At 41.0% G+C, this 16,684-nt stretch overlaps 1 protein-coding gene across 1 annotated transcript in view; it reads right to left on the reverse strand.

The window, feature by feature from the left end:
* Positions 1–16,684, reverse strand: part of ATXN10 (ataxin 10) — a 180,358-nt gene that overhangs the window by 44,134 nt on the left and 119,540 nt on the right. The gene's annotated exons all lie outside the window — the stretch shown is intronic.

Raw genomic sequence — 16,684 nt, forward strand, 5'->3', positions numbered from 1 at the left:
CAGATAGGATAAGACAGACCAGTATAAGAAAACTACCAGCCTTTGTAACTTATGAACACAGATACCCCACCCCAAATCCTAGAAATAATATTAGGTTAACTAAATTAAACATGCTACAAAAATATGTCATGATCAGGCAGAGTTTTTTTCAAAAATGCAAGAATAGATGAGTGTAGATCAGGAAAATCTACAATGTAATTCTCCTCATTAATGTAACTCATGAGTATCTCAACCATTACAGAAAAAGCACCTGATCATGTTTAGCCCCTTTTCATGATTTTAAAGTCTCAAAAAAATCTAGAGAACTTTTTTAACTTGAAAAAGGCTGTTTGTGTGTCAGAAACCTATAGTAAATACCACAGGTAACAAAAAGTTTAAATAAATGCTAAGACCAGGAAAAACACAAGGATACCGTCTCCTGGCACTGATGTAGAAAAATAAATCTAATAAAATACTACAATTTTAAAAGGTCTTTGGAAAATTCTAGAAATCAAAGATGCTCAGGAAATCAAAGAGGATCTAGAATGATTAGGCTTACTAATCAGAAGCCATGGAAGAATGAAAAACTAAAGCAATAAGGCTGATTTAGCTGACAGGAGAGTGATTTTTCTTTTTCCAGGAGCAAACGTTGAAATCTTAGGGGATAGACTACGTAGATATAGATACGAAATAAGACCTAGAAAGTCAGATAAAAAGATATAAAGGGAAATAAAAATGCACCAAGTTCTGACTGTTCTTGAAGTGAATTCTAGAAAAGGGATAGATGTTTCAGTAGTTAGAAGAGAAACTGTGACTGGCCCGCACAACACCCAGGAGAGGAAGAGCGTCGTGCAATGACTGGTACAAAGGAGGACAGAATCCAAGAAATTAGTAGGGAGACTACTGCCACATGTCACAGCCCACCATTGGCAGAGACTGACTGGACTCCTGGCAAAGCAGAATAAATAACCTTCTCCAGCCCTCTTTCCCTCAGACATCACAGACTTTCTGCTATGGTCTGTCATTTGGCAACAAATACAGGTGTTGGTTTCTGGAGACACACTTTTACGTGGGGTAACTACCGGAAGACTGGGAATGGGCTTGTTTTCTAAGTGTGGCGCATGGAAGCCACCGTGTGGATAATCCTGTGCCCTGCTAACTTTTTTAATTTTAAAAAGTGAAGCATATATATCAGAGAGTTGGTACTGGGTGTTCCTGAAAGAACCACACACATTCCAGCAGGAGAAAACTCAGGCTGCAGCTCTTAAAAGATCTGATCTTATGCATGCATAAGAGCCCTCCAGCTGGGATTGGGCAGAATAAGAAATCAGGAAGAATACATTTTGAACACCAATTTCTCTGAATTTTAACACACATGGGTGAGAGAATTTAACTTTAATGCCTTTAGACTGTAATTTAAAATGAAATGTAATCTTTGGATTTTAATACCTCCCTGGGAATTTGATAATGAAGTAGAATTAATATTCAAATATGGTGTGTCTCCTGTGGGCATTTTATTATTACAATGAATTTAAGGCCTTTCACTAGAATATCTCAACATAAAATGAATTTTCTACCTTGAGGTCAAAGTGATTTTGGAGTTAATTAGATTCATGTGTTGTTCTGACCCATTTAAGAGTCTTCTGGGGGTAAAATCTCCACTCCCCACCAGTGATCCAGGAGAAAGAAAAGGAGCATGGTTGGTATTGTCCGAGCAGCCTCTTAAAGGAGGAAGCAGGACAGACCTGACAAACTAAGGTTCTCTCCGAAGGACAGACACACTCCCACACACCTGGGTAACCAAAAGAAAAGCCCAGCCCATCAGCAGAGCAGCAACAACACAACAGAGAATGCTAGATGGGTCAGAATATTCTTCTTCTCCACGGCATGGAGACAGCTGCATTAACATACTATTCCTCGGCTTACTAGCTCCTTTGCAGGACAGGGACATCAGATCTGTGAGTCTGGTTGTGCAGTCCAGGGTCCATACGGCAGCTACTTGTGTGACTGTCTGACTCTATAATTACATTTTGGGGTTTTCAATTGCAAGAAACATGTTTCACTGATTCTTATATCCCTTGCCTTGCCCTTAGATGTTCAATAACTATTTGCTAAAAAAATACATGTATGTGAAGGAGGTAAAACATCACTTATGACTAATCCCACCTGGCAGCCACCCACCTTTCCACCATGTAAGTTTCCACTAAGCAACTAACCAAGAGAAACATACTGAATGAAACTTAGTGGGGGCAAAGGGGATTGGAAACAAATAAATATTTATCTACAGACTATGACAGTTCCTATGAAAGAAATAAGGGCCGGCCCCGTGGTGCACTCGGGAGAGTACAGCACTTGGGAGCGCAGCGGCGCTCCCGCCGCAGGTTCGGATCCTATATAGGAATGGCCAGTGCGCTCACTGGCTGAGCGCAGTGCAGGCGACACCAAGCCAAGGGTTGCGATCCCCCTACCGGTCACAAAAAGACAAAAAAAAAAAAAAAAAGGAAATAAATAGGATGATCTACTAGAGGGGATGACTTGGAGGGCTAATTTTAGATGGCTGGTCAGGTAAGACTATTCTATAAAATAGTGAACCTTGAACTGAGACCTGAACATGCCAATGATGTCGCCATTAAAGTGCATCAGACACTCCTAGACCTCAGAGAAAGATCATTTAAGAGAGAGGGGACCAGAAGCACAAAGACTCTGAGGTAAAAAGCACTGAGCATGTGTGAGTTACAGAAAGGATACCAGCATGCCTGTATGCAGGGTACCATGGGGAAAAGGGCAGGAGACGAAGTTAGAGAGGAAGGAAGGAGCCAAATCCCATGGAACAGCATTCTCAAAATGTGGTTTCTGAACCAGTAGCACAGGCAACACCTAGAAACTTGGTCTTTTGATGTGCTAAATAACTCTTGGGCCTCACCCTAGTCCTACTGAATCAGAAACTCTGGGGTTAGGGCCTAGCAGACAGTGTTTTAACAAGCCTTTCAGATAATTATGGTGCAGGCTAAATTTTAAGAACCACTGATACAAAGCAGTGGTCCTCAATCCTTATTGTGAATCTAAATCACCAGGCGAGCTTTTAAAAGTGACAATGTCTTGGCCTCACCTCATGCCCAACCTAATCTGCATCTTGGGGATGATGGTCCTGGCACATATCTATATCAGTATCTGTATCTATACCTATAACTATACATCTATACCTGTATCTTTACCTATACCTATATCTTCATCTGTATCTACATCTGTATCTGTATCTATATCTATGTGAGTGTACGTGTATTTATTTTAAAAGCTCCCTAGGTGATTCAGATATATAGTAGGGTAGAATATAAAGTCCTGGAGATGAGGAAAATAATTTGTTTTTTCTCCTAAGTGTATAATGAGCCACTGAAAATTTTATGCAAGTGGATAAAATAATCTAATTTGGATTTTAGAAAGATGACCCTGGTTGCTATATAAAGGACCAAGTGGAAAGGAGTAAGAGCGGCATCAGGAAGGCAGGGAGAAGGCTAGGGCAGCAGTGGATGACTAGGCGATGCGGCTGGGCCACTGCATGGGCAGGGGGAACAGAAAGATGCAGGCGATGTGAGATACGTGCTAAAGGCAGATCAGAAAGGGGACTGCTTTCTAGGATGGTGGGTGGTAAGAGAAAGAAACAATTCCAAGGTTCTAAATGTTTGGTTGAGCTGGATGGGTGGAAGTATCATTTACTAAGATGGGGAGGAAAAGCTGTGGGCTGGGGATGAGGGACTCAAGAGCACAATTTAGGCATATTAGGTGGGAGGTGCTTGGAGACACTGAAGTGGACGATAGCAGTTATGTATTTTCTCTCTCTTATATTTGGAACGTGAGCCATTATGTACCCTAGTATGGAGCCCTGGGGACAGGTCTGGGCTTGAGAGGTATTTTGGTGTCATGTGCATGCAGATGGCCTTTAAATCCTGGGCACTGGAGATCTCCCAGAGGGGACAGATGGAGACAGCATGGGACCAAGACCCTAGGCCCTCGAATGTTTAGAAGTTTCAGGTGAGAAATTCTGATGCTCCTTGCATGACCTTGGCATCATCACCAAATATTACCTAATCAAAAGGTTTGAGTAGTACAACACCAAATACTATAGCAAATGTAAACACTCCTTCCTGATGGATTAATTTGTAAATAACATGAATATTTTTTCCTGAAAGATCATCAGTGACTACAAAATGCAGTGACAAGATTTTTTTAAAGGCCACCATGACAATCAAACTATTTGCACACTGACCATTTTTCAGGGTAACTTCTTTTAGAAGCTTATTTCCAAACTGTGGATTTTAAATATGCAAATTTCTTACTGTGCTCTGTTAAAATTAGATAGGAAAAACTGACACCCATACATATACACCTCACTGAACTGGATAAAAATTACTTTAATCCCAACTAACTATTCTGTCCTAGGCCAGGACATGGGAAGCACAAAGAAAACAGACGAGAAGTTCATCTCCAGAAGCCTAACATAGTGCATTCCCACACGGTTAAGTCTGTGGAGTGCCCAGGCTAAGCAGCAGCAAATAACCTGGGCACTCGCCATTTCCTGAGCCCTTTGAGCTCCCGAGGCAAAGAGATCAGGCAATGGATCAGGCAGCAGGGCAAAACCAGAACATGGTCTGACTTCCAGGCATGGAGTCCTGAGAATTAGAGTCCACTTCAGTGGGAGGACTGTCACCTTCAAATCTCACTGCAGCCCAGCTGGCACTCTAGGTTCTGAGCTCCTGCTTCAGAGGCCAAGCCCCAACCCTGAGACAGGAGCAGGTCCTATCCATGAACATTCTCAGTATTAGCATACATGTTACACACATACACTTGTGTTTTTAAATGGAGATCATCTTTATACAGTATTTTACATCTATCCATGTAATAAAAATTCTTTGAAAATGTGATTTCTTTAGGGTATATACTATTCCATTACTACAATCTACCATAATATACTGAACTATTCCTCTTTTCAGGACATTTGCATCATTTCTAAATTTATACCAACAATGTAATGAATATCCACATATACTTTTTTTTTTTTTAACTCATCACTGATTATTTCCTTTGGAGAAATTCCCAAAAGAACAATTACTGGATCAAAAAATAAAAACATCTTTAAGTCCCTTTGATACACCTTGCTCAACTGACTCTAAAAAGTTCTTCCAACTTATAGCACCCACAGAACTGCCCACCTCAGTCTATCCTTAGTGATAGTACAGATTTTTTTTTTTAAAGTTGCTTTTTCAATTGGTGAAAAATCTTATTTGGGGGCTTTACTTTGCCTTCTTATTATTACTATTAGAAAGGCTGAGCATTTTCCCACCTGTCTACATTTTATAAATTAAAGTTTTAGAAGATAGAGGTCTTTAATAGCAAAGTTTTGTCGACTAGCTAAAATGTGCCACAGTGCCATACCTGGAGTGGGTACTGAAACCTGAGTAAGGGAGAATCTAGGGTCCTTCCAACAGGAAACAAATGCGCAGGCAGGAGTGATGCTAAACTGTGGGATGAGTCCACACCCAGCTTCTTCCACAAGGGCTGCGACACTGCAGAGTGCCTCAGTGGCAACACGGGAACACGCTAGGGCCATGAGCGGCCCCAGGCCCACTCAAAGACAGCAGCCTGCAAGCAAACCTTGCTCCTTTGACACTGCGAGGCTGTGCACCCTCAGAAAGAGCCCAGGAAAAGACAACATGAAAAGCTGCTCAGATTATAGCAGGTGTATCCTCAAAAAAGAATTCAGAGGGAAGAACGATACTGCAATTCCACAGTAAAACTCAATGGGGTAAAGTAGTAGTGTTCTGAAAGCTTTTGTAGCAAAACAAAGAAGCTTTTCAAAAACAGTAATAGCTGAGGCTATTACAGTATAGCTAAGGCTCAACAGTAATAGCTTGTGCTTTGTGCCCAGAAGTACAAAGCACAATGTGATTAATAAAAACATTTTCTAAGTTTGACTACCAGATTCCAGGAAGATTAACAACTAACTTTTCTTCACCAAACAGCTGCACCTGAATTTAGAACAATTTTCTCATGAATTCTTCATCAAGCAGATAAAATATTTCTTTAAATAATAAAATTAGATGGTTTTTAAGAAGCTAACTATATTTCTAATTACGAGCCTGAAAAGAAAAGAGAAAAACACAACACAAAATTGTTTTTAAGTAAGAAGGAAATTCCTGACACATGGTAGAAACTCAATAAATATTTGGTGAATGAATGTTAAATCACTGCATAGCTACAAAATTTGTCTGCTTCCACACTGACCAATTACAAAACAATCAGCAACCTCACGGCTAGATGTCAGAAAGGTATTTCCAACTGACCTGGAATGCGAAGCATCCTTCCCTGCTTGGTCTGGAAGAACGCTGCTCAGGGGCAGCCAAGTTGGCCCCCACATGGCAGCGGCACAGCCCCTCAGCACAGCACCTGTCTGCATCCCAGCCTCTCGGTTTCCTCAGACTTATGTGACAAGGGGCAATGGCAGAAAAGCTGGCCCAGGACCCAGGAGCGCCAAGTTAGGCCTGGCACTGCCACCTGCTCAGCCATGTGAACTTAGGTGAGTCACCTTGGCCTCACAAGAAAAATAGGCAAAATACTGCAAGCAAAAGGTGTCATTTTAGTAAGTGGTAATAAAACAGAAAGTCTTGCACAATCCCTGGCTTCTAGAAAGCGCTCAGTAAAATGGTAGATATTAATATAATCTTTTCTATTTGTCCTTCTGCTTAGGGCATTTTTGTTGCATTCTTTGTAAAGAACTTTACACTAGCTGAATCATAAGAAAAAAAATGTAAGTGCAGTGTTAGCTTTCCATTATTGTTATTTCTTTAAGACAGCTTAATTAAGCAAAACGTCAAAAACTGACCAGTGAAGTATTTAAAGAGCTAGATGAAAGACCTCCATTTTCAGCAGAAGCAGGGAAAATATGAATCAAGAAGTGAATTTATCTCTAATGTACTTGAAGGCACATCACTTAAAACTACACTCAATTTAGTAGTCTCCTTACAGGGCCACAAGATATGACTTGAGAACGCAGCAGCATCAGAAAGGGATCGGTCAACCATGGCAGTGGCAGAGAACACAAAGCAGCTCTGAGAAGTTGTTTCGGCACATCTGTGCTAACACGCACAGCTACATTTAGAACAGAAAGAACCCATACAGCAAGTTTTTAAAAATATGCATCCCGCCTCTGCTGCTTGGGCTGCAATTCCCACCCATAATGCGCCTTCTACAATGTCACACTTCAGTGCCTGAACAAACAGAATTCTGTCCTGAACACATTTGGTCTTTAATTTTTAACCCATGGACCGAATCTCAGTTGCTCATTGTATTATGAGCTCCCTGCCAATAATAAATAAAGCCTTGGAAAGTGGTGATCACCTTGCCCACGGTATTTTAAAAAGTTTAAAAACAGACTTACTGGGAGTCCGAGTCTCCAGCCTGTGCTGGGAACCTGCCACACATTGGCCCTGAAATGAGTATCTCAAATGCATGAGAACAGCTGTGACATGCGTCCTCTGGGCACAGGGAGGGATGAAGCCAATGGGGGAACCCAGAGGCAGGCAGCCTCTCGTCCTTTCTCCCCTGCCTGACATTTGCACATCCTGACGACCTGGCACAAATCTGAGGGAAGTCTTGGAGAAATCCCACTGTCAGCTGGGGCAGACTGCCCAAGGTGAGATACTCAGGGTACAGATGACTATTAGGTCTATAAATCATGAAGACTCATTTCAGAAACTTTGTTAGCTCTGCTAGAAAATGGGAAAGGGGAGAAGGAAAGGAAGCATACCAATTATCTTTTTACATGCTCAACTTCTTGCATGCAAATATTGGGCACTCATAATGACTTTGCAAGGTAGGAACTAGTGTTCTTATGTGACAGATAGAGAAAATGAGATTTGTAAAGGTAACCTTTTCACAGCCATAGTGCTTAGTGAGTGGCAAAACCCAGGTCAGCTAAACTAAAAAATGCATGTGTTTTTTAAAAAGCATAAATTACAAATTGCAGGAGAATATTTCTGGTCTTCAAAGACCAGAAGACAGAATGGTTGAAACAACATTTAATCTGCTGGTACACGATATTTAATGTACAGTTGAAAGTGCTCAGTATTAAGAAGGGGAGAGGAAGGGGTAATGAGCCAGACTTGGCCTGCTGTATGGCTGTCTTGCCCTGCAAACAGCCAGGAATGATGGGGCCAGTGGGCCACTAGCCTCGGTGGACCCAGGAAGAGACCTCTGGCGCCAAGCTCTTAGCAGCCCTGACCAGCAAGAAAGAACCTGGCCATCTCCTCATTGCCCTCGGGAATCTCACCATCAGCATGAAACAAACACAACAACAGCGTTTTCAGGTCCTTTCTCCATGACTGATTTCTCTGTGTGCTAACATCTGAAAACTGGAGACTCTTATTCTTCTACTAGTCATTTGACAAACATTTAAAAGAAAGCTACTTTGTGACATGTATTGGGGACTGATGGGTAACTCAGATACACATATTGCTCTTACCAAAGTAAGATTCCAAAGGTGGGGATATGGGAAAGAGAAGGCCCTAGAGATGAGCAAAACACACCATGAACACCCAGCACTGGAGGAGAACATGAGGTGCCAGGGGAACGGGAAAGAGGCCACGTGGGCCCAACCAAGGGAGGCCTTGAAGGTTAAGCTCACACGTTTCAACTTTGTCCTGAAGGCAATAGGAAAATTTTACAGACTTGTTTCAGATGAGAACACATACACGTTTTACTTTAAAATTTAATTTACCAAAGTGCACAAATCTTAAGTGCACAACTTGCACAAGTTTTATATATGTATGCACGTGTGCAACCATCACCATATCAAGTTAGAGAACATTCCAGAACCCAGAGGTTCCCTAGTGTCCCCTCCTCCCAGTTGATGACCCTTCACAGTAATTCATATTCTAACCTCCATTACCTTAAATTACTTTTGCCTCTTCTGGAATTTTGGATAAATAAGTCATGCAGTAGGTGTTCCCTTGTGCCTGGTTCCTTCAAAAAACATGCTGCTGCACATCGCAGTCACTCATAGTGTATTACTCCACTATAGGAACATACCGCATGTGTTGGTCCACCCCATTAGTGATAGACATTTGGGTTGTTTCCAGTTTTTGGCTACCATAGTAGCCAGAAGGCTGCTATGAACATTCATGTACATGACTTCTGGAGCCCATAAGCACTCATTTCTACCATTACCCATGTAATTGATGATTTAGTAAAACAATATATTTAGTAAAAACACTACTATTTATTCTTTTATTGAAAAATGCTGGTTGATGTAACCTGGATTAAGATAAGGCAAACAGGTCTCAGTCATTAAGAAGAAAAGACCAACAACAGATTCTCTCCTGTTTTAATATGACAGATGGGTTAATGGGATCATGGAAACTTCCAGAGAGTTGAGTCAATTGCTATTCATAAGCTGTACCAAGGAACACAACCCAATCTTGACCCTCCTGAATCTGTAGGTTTAAGTTTTTTTGCCACATTGGAGAAATTACCCCTTTGAACACTGTTTTAGCTGCTCCCCTTTTCTCCTCTCCTGGGACTCCAGCGACAGAATGTCAGACCTTTTATTAGAGTCCCACATGCCTCTGAGGCTTGGTTAACTTTTCCCTGGTCTACCATCTTTCTGTTGTTCAGACTGGATACTTTATTCCTCTGTCCTCTCCATTCTTCTACTGTGCCCACTCGCCAAGTTTTAAATTTTTATTTCAGGTTATTATATACTTCTTTAGTCCTACAATTTCCATTTGGCTTTTCTTTATATCTTCTATTTCTTTGCTGAGATTTTCTTCACTTGTTTCAACTGTGTTCAGAATTGCTCGCTGAAGAATTTTTATAATGGCTGCTTAAAATCCTTGTCAGATAATTCCAACATCTCTTGATTATCTTTTCTCATTCCATTTGAGATTTTGCTGGTTCTGGGTGTAATACATGATTTTTAATTGTACTTTAAACATTGTGGATATAATGGTAAGAGACTTTGGAACTTAAGTCTCCTATTTTAACAGGCCTCCTCTAATGATAAGTCGTGAGGGGTACCACCTCACTATTGCTAGATGGGGGTGTTGATTCAGGTCCCTCACTGCAGGACAAGCTGGGTAGGTGCTTGTTACTACGAGAGGGAGTTCAGGCTCCCCACACAGCATCCACTGACAGCGCAGCTGGGTGGGGGGATGCCTTATTAAGCCCAGTGGAGATAAAAGCCTGGCTTCCCAGTCACTCTTCTCTGACATCACCCAGCAGGGGTGAGAGGTGCTTCATTATGTTCAGGTGAAGGCTTAAGTCTAGGCTCTCACTCGTCCTTTGTTAATGGCCTAGAACCATATTTTTTTCCACGGTGTTTGGCTAAAATAGGGAAGTTACTGCCTAACAAGGTTGCCTCCTTGGTCCTTCGGCAAGAAAGAGTAAGCTTTTCTTTTTTTCCGTGACCGGCGCTCAGCCAGGGAGTGCACCGGTCATCCTTAAATAGGATCCGAACCCGCGGCGGCGGGAGCGTCGCCGCGCTGCTAGCGCAGCACGCTACCGAGTGCGCCACGGGCTCAGCCCAAGAGTAAGCTTTTCTCCAGTCCTTTTGGTCAGCACCCATTGGTGTTTTCTGGTTTACAGCTTCTCTAGCAAGTCTAAGACAACCCAGGCAACTCACCACTGTGTTCCTGAATCCCAAGGCCCTTAGCCAGTCTGCCTCCTTTTCTACACCTTTCAGTCTTTCTAGGATTGCTTTATATATGATGTCCAGGGTTTTTAGCTGTATTTAGCAGGAGAGATACAGAGAAGTGCATCTATACCACCTTGATCCAGAACCTGAAGTCCAATCCCCAACAAAATGTAAGGTAACAAAGGACTTCCATTCGGAGATAAAGAAGGAAGTTGGTGAAACAGGTTTAAAATTTCAGAAGAAAGATCAGGATGCACTTGTGCAAAGAAAAATAATAGCAATGGTTATTTACTAAGCATTTGCCTAGTGCTATTCATGTTACAGGCACCATCTGACCCAATCCTCCCAATAAGCCTCAGAGGTACGTCTTCCTGTTGTTCCATTTTACTGAGGGGGATATAGTTCATACAGGGCCAACCTGCTCCACAGCAGGGCCAGGGCTGGGATCTAGGGATGCATGACTCTAGAGCCAGAGCTCCTAATCGCCACCCGCATAAACACCTTCCAGCATGAGGCCGGCAGTAAGAAGGTTTTTCCTCATACCCTGCTCTTGGTCTTCTAAACACACAGCATAAATATCACAGCTGAAAATGAAACAGTCTTCCTTTTTATCTGTGTAAGCCTTTTTAGTTGAAATTTCATAAATTTAGAATATTATAGATATTAAAATTCATATATAATATTTACCTTATATTTTTGATGGCAATGATTCTTGACAGTAAAATTGTGGAAGTATATTTTTTAATTTACTTCTTTATCAACCAGTGATTTTTCAAAAACATATTATTGATTCCTAACTATCCTAAAAATGAAAGTTCCAGAAGAATGACGTTTTCATATAAAGTACAGATGATTTTTGATTTGTACTTTCAAAAAATGCATGTGATTCTATTTCATCTCTGCCAGATCACAAACCACAAACTGTAGATTTCAAATCTTAGTTTTCACATCTGTAACTATACAAGACAATCTAGAATTGGTCATTTCACATTAGATGTGCTTTCAGATATAAACATTTCCTACAGGGTTATATACCAAAGGAAGAGCATTATAAAACAAGGATACTGCATAAATGACACAGAGAAATGACAGAGATGCCTTCTGAGGACCAGAGATCACTGTCTGCAGTCACACACAGCAAGACAGACCCTTACCCTGACAGCAAATCTAGACTAGCTACCAGCTGTGGAGCTTTCTCTCCTTAAAACAACAACAACAAAACCCAACACAACCTTCTTCCTTCCAGCCCATCTTTAGTTTTCCCAATTATATTCCAGAATCTCAGAATGCTGGAACTGGAAAGGACCTCATATGACTATGGGGTGCAACAAAATGATACTTCCACTTAGAGATGAGGATTAAGAAAGGAAATTATCCTGATTAGCAAGCTGAAGAAACTAATAATTTCTCAAGATGAACAGGGCTCTGTTGCTCCAATATTATGCATTCTGTACTTAGAAACATGAAGAACCTAAGGTGTCATGCCACTATGTAAAGGAAGCATGGCAGTTTCCTGCAGGAGAGAAAAACAACACAAGACTTGGAAAAACCCAGTCCAGTCTCCTTGCTTTACTTACACAACATCAGGGGCTTCTAGACCCTTTGATGCTGTGTACTCTCTCCACTCGTCAATGCACCTCCCCCGCCCCCACAGACGCCTGAGTACCCAGATGTCAGATACTCAGGTCCTAGGACCTTGTGAACAAACTAATTAGATTATCAATTTTTAAATCATACAAAGAAACCAGTATTTACTTCATAATTTCAAATAATCTTCATTCTTAAAACATAATCACTTCACAGAACATTAATCTAAGTTGATCCTTGTATTCCCAAGTATTCTGTCTCTCTCCTCATATCTGGATTCAAAGAACCTCAGAAGTCAAAGGGACCTTGGCTCTACCCGTGTCTAAAGAAAACTGTAATATATAGAATGGGCATAAATTCCAGGAGTGAACTCCCAAGCTTCATAAATACTATTAAGAAATTGGAGGAATCAGATTTTTTACTTTTCCTGCTCTGAACCATCCTCTGTGCTGAGAACAATCTGTCAACCCCGTGTCACTCTTACCCAAGATCTCAGTGGCAGTATTTCATTCACTTAGTAGGGAATCATAATCTCATACACACTCTTCTCTCTCTTTACTAGGCTAATCGTATGAGGTGTATTCCTTATTACTTCTTGCTATTCATTCTTTCAATAAAAACCTTACGGATAGTAAAAGGATAGAATTATAAGGGTTCCAACCCTGAACTGAGATTCTACATTGTTTTTACACATTAACGACCCTAAATTTAGTATAATAATAATAGCCAACATCATTGAGCATGTATTCTGCTTATGACCACCCATGCCAAGGAATGTTCTAAATGTGCTTTTGCAAGTGTTAATTCATCTAATCCTGTCTATGAGGTATGTACAATTATTATCCTCACTGGGAATGCTAGCTCCACAAGGGAAGGTATTTGTTTCTATAGCTGTGCTCACTGCTGTTGCCTAAGCCTAAAACAGTGCCTGGCACATAGTAAGCACATGATTGGAAACTGTTTTTAGTTAATATATATTAATTGAATAAATGGAAAAATGACACTGACAGAGGAAAAATTAAGGTACAAAGAAGTTACGGAACATGAACAACGTCATATACTGCATGACAGAGCTGGAATTCCAACTACTAATTTTTCATTGTATTAAGTCAGCAGTCAGCAAACTTTTTCTGTAAAAGGCCAGAAAATAGTTTTGTACTAACTACCGAACTGTGCTGTTGTAGTGTGAGAACAGCCACAGACAATACAAAAGGAATGGGCACAGCTGTATCCTAATAAAACTTTATTTATAGAAACAGGCCCACAGGCAATAGTCTGCCAGCTCCTGCATTAAATCCTCATAGTAATCAAGCTCTTTCAACTAGACCTCATGGTTGCTAAGAGAGGGAGACTTGCAGATCTACTGTGCACTAAGAATATGCTTTTGTGGTTTTATGCCAGAAAGCACAACCTCAATTCTCTTTTGCATCTTGAAACAGAACCATGACTTCAGCAGGTTGCTAGAGCTTAAGAGCACAGGCAGGTGTGGAGGGTGTGTGCAAGTGCATAGACATAGTTAATCCTAAGTCTGTTTTCACAAGAAAATCTGACCTTACATTAAGCACTGTGATCTGGAAACAATGCAAAGACTCCATCTGGAAGACAGGCAGGGCACAGGATTGGCCATTTCTGTTCTCATAAGGAAAACAGCCTAACCAAAGCTAAACACTAACCTGGTTAAACGTGAGGCTGAACATAGCTGAATGCATTAATCATCAGACAGGATAATAAAGAAAAATATGCAAGCTCTCTCCCCAGTGTTTACCATTTGTATTTTTCTTGGAACAGAAATGCATTTTATATATTATATGAACCTGTAAAAAACACATATCTGGTAACATATTTGAACACACACTCTGTATCAAGAGTATTAAAACACGAAATATTCCATCATCATAAAAGAATTTTAAGTTCACAAAGGTTTAAACACCCACCTGACTCCAGCTATGGTAACAACTACATAACAAAAACTAAATAGCACTTTAAGCTAACTGGATAATCTTGATAATTATAGGCTATATGGTATGTAACAAAGTATGACAAACCTCTCCTAAGGCTGATTTATCTCAGTAATAAAGGTATAACTTAAGAGTAACATGGTAAAGTTTAAATAGGAAAACCCAAATCAATTACTTTTCAAAATATAAAAGTAGCTTTCTGATTTATTTAAAATTATTGCTCATATGTATATAAAATCATTCAAGTTCAATGTTGCCTATTACTCAAACGACAAAAATATTATTTGGCTCAAAAAGTTCAACTGAATACATTTATCAAGAAGTTATATGCAGGGCCGAGCCCGTGGCGCACTTGGTAGAGTGCTGCGCTGGGAGCGCGGCAACGTTCCCGCCACGGGTTCGGATCCTATATAGGACTGACCAGTGCACTCACTGGCTGAGTGCCGGTCACGAAAAAACGACAAAAAAAAGAAGTTATATGCAAAGTGATATGTGGAAATAAAAAGTTGAGAAAGGCACAGTTCCTCCCATCAAGAAACTTCTCACATTTGTTTCAGAATCACTGGTAAAGACTTAATTTATAAATGCTTCAAAAAACAGTAGGAGCAGTAGTTAGTACTTTTGGGTGATGTCATATTTACCAATCACCATTTGATGTACTTTACACATATTATCTTTAATGCTCACAGCAACCATGCAAGACATAATACATGCATTATTTCTATTTTCTCTATTGAGAAAACTGGGGCTCAATTACTCTTGCCCCAAGTCACACAGCTCATGAGCACCTGGGCCATGCAGGATACAGAACCAGGTATGCCTCCAAGTACAAACTTTTCTTCCATATCATAGTTTAATTCCCTTAAAGCAGAGTTCTCCAAAAACAGGTCTCAGAGATTATATGGATCCCTGCAAATTTTATGAAAAACTATGTATGGCTTGTGGGTATGTGAACTTTTGTGAGAGGGAAAAATTCTAAGGAAGAAAAAATAAAAGATGGTCAGACAAAATATACATCATGCATTATACCTACAAAATATAATCATCTTTACTTATAACACTTTCTTCAGTGACATGCATATAAAAGTGCTTTATAAGCAGCAGGAAGCACCCCAAGCTCTCCTGAGCCGGGGCGGTGGGAGGGCTGAGCCACACCCCTCTGACACCCACAACCAGCCCAGCAATGACCACCAAGCCACCAGCAGGAAGCACCCTGGGCTCTCCTGAGGCGGGGCAGTAGGGGGGCTGAAGGCCTCAGCCATGCCCCCACAACATGAGCAAACAACCCAGCAATGACCACTGAGCCACAGCAAGAGGGGCCCCGGGTTCTTGAGCTGGGGTGGTGGTTGGGGGCGAGGGCTTTTGCCACACCCCCCGACATCTGCATGCAGCCCGGCAATGACCAAGCCACGGATAGAAGCCCCCTGGTCACCCCTGTGGGAATGAGGGGGGTGCCACAGGCCTCAATCCCACCTCTCCTCCTTCCATCCCATTTTCATCCCCTTTTCCCTCTCCCCCTCCCTCCCAACTGCTCTGCAACATCATAGGATGTAAAAAAAATAATATGCAAAGTGCTGTAAAAAGATTAGTTATGATTAATGAACAAATCAATGGGTGATTTAAGATTAAGGTAAACATGGTCCATCCACATTAAGTTTTAGACAGAAAAAATGGAAACAATCACTGCAGCCTTTATACCATGGGTGTTTTTTACTTCTGCAAAATATTACCTCTGTTTAACCATAGGCTTACAGAGTATATCGCCAATCTGATTTTCAGGACCTGAAAACTGAAGTCAAGAAAGATCACATGGTGTGCTTGGGGTGATGGTGAGCAGTGCTGGGCTCTCTGAGTCAGGCCAGCCTCTAGCAGTCGGGCTGGGTGAGGTTGAGGCTGGAGTAAACAGGTACGCGGTGGCCGTTGGCTGATGTCAGCACCCCAGCAGCTACACTAGATTCCCAGAGCTGTAGGTTTCTAATCGACAACAGAACAATAATCCTCCCTCACAGGCTCGTTGTCAGAGGCAAATGATATAACAGATTAAAGGCCGTGAAGTTCTTACTGTTGATGCCATCATAAGGGGTCTTCAAAAAGTTCACGGAAAGATTATGATGGTCTAAATTCCGTTTCTTCATGAACTTTTTGTACCCTCGTGTGTTGAATGAAGTGAAGATCCAGTCACGACACAAGGCATTAAAGAGACAAGAATCTTTAACCCAGAAACCACTTAAATGCTGTGTTTCACTAAACCTGCCTCAGTAACAATACTCTAAGGCAAATTTTTATTATAGTCATACTAAGAAGAAAAACAGTGATATTACACAGACTAAAACTGCCCAATTCTAACCATATTTTGCAATGTTAACTACATTTCAATAAAATGTAAACACTATAGAAAAATTATTTCTGAATATGATTCAACAAATAAGTAAATGTTTGAACGAAATAAAGACAACTAAATATGGACTAAATACAA

This window comes from Cynocephalus volans, chromosome 12 (genome assembly GCF_027409185.1).
Source record: "Cynocephalus volans isolate mCynVol1 chromosome 12, mCynVol1.pri, whole genome shotgun sequence".
Taxonomy (NCBI): Eukaryota; Metazoa; Chordata; class Mammalia; order Dermoptera; family Cynocephalidae; genus Cynocephalus; species Cynocephalus volans.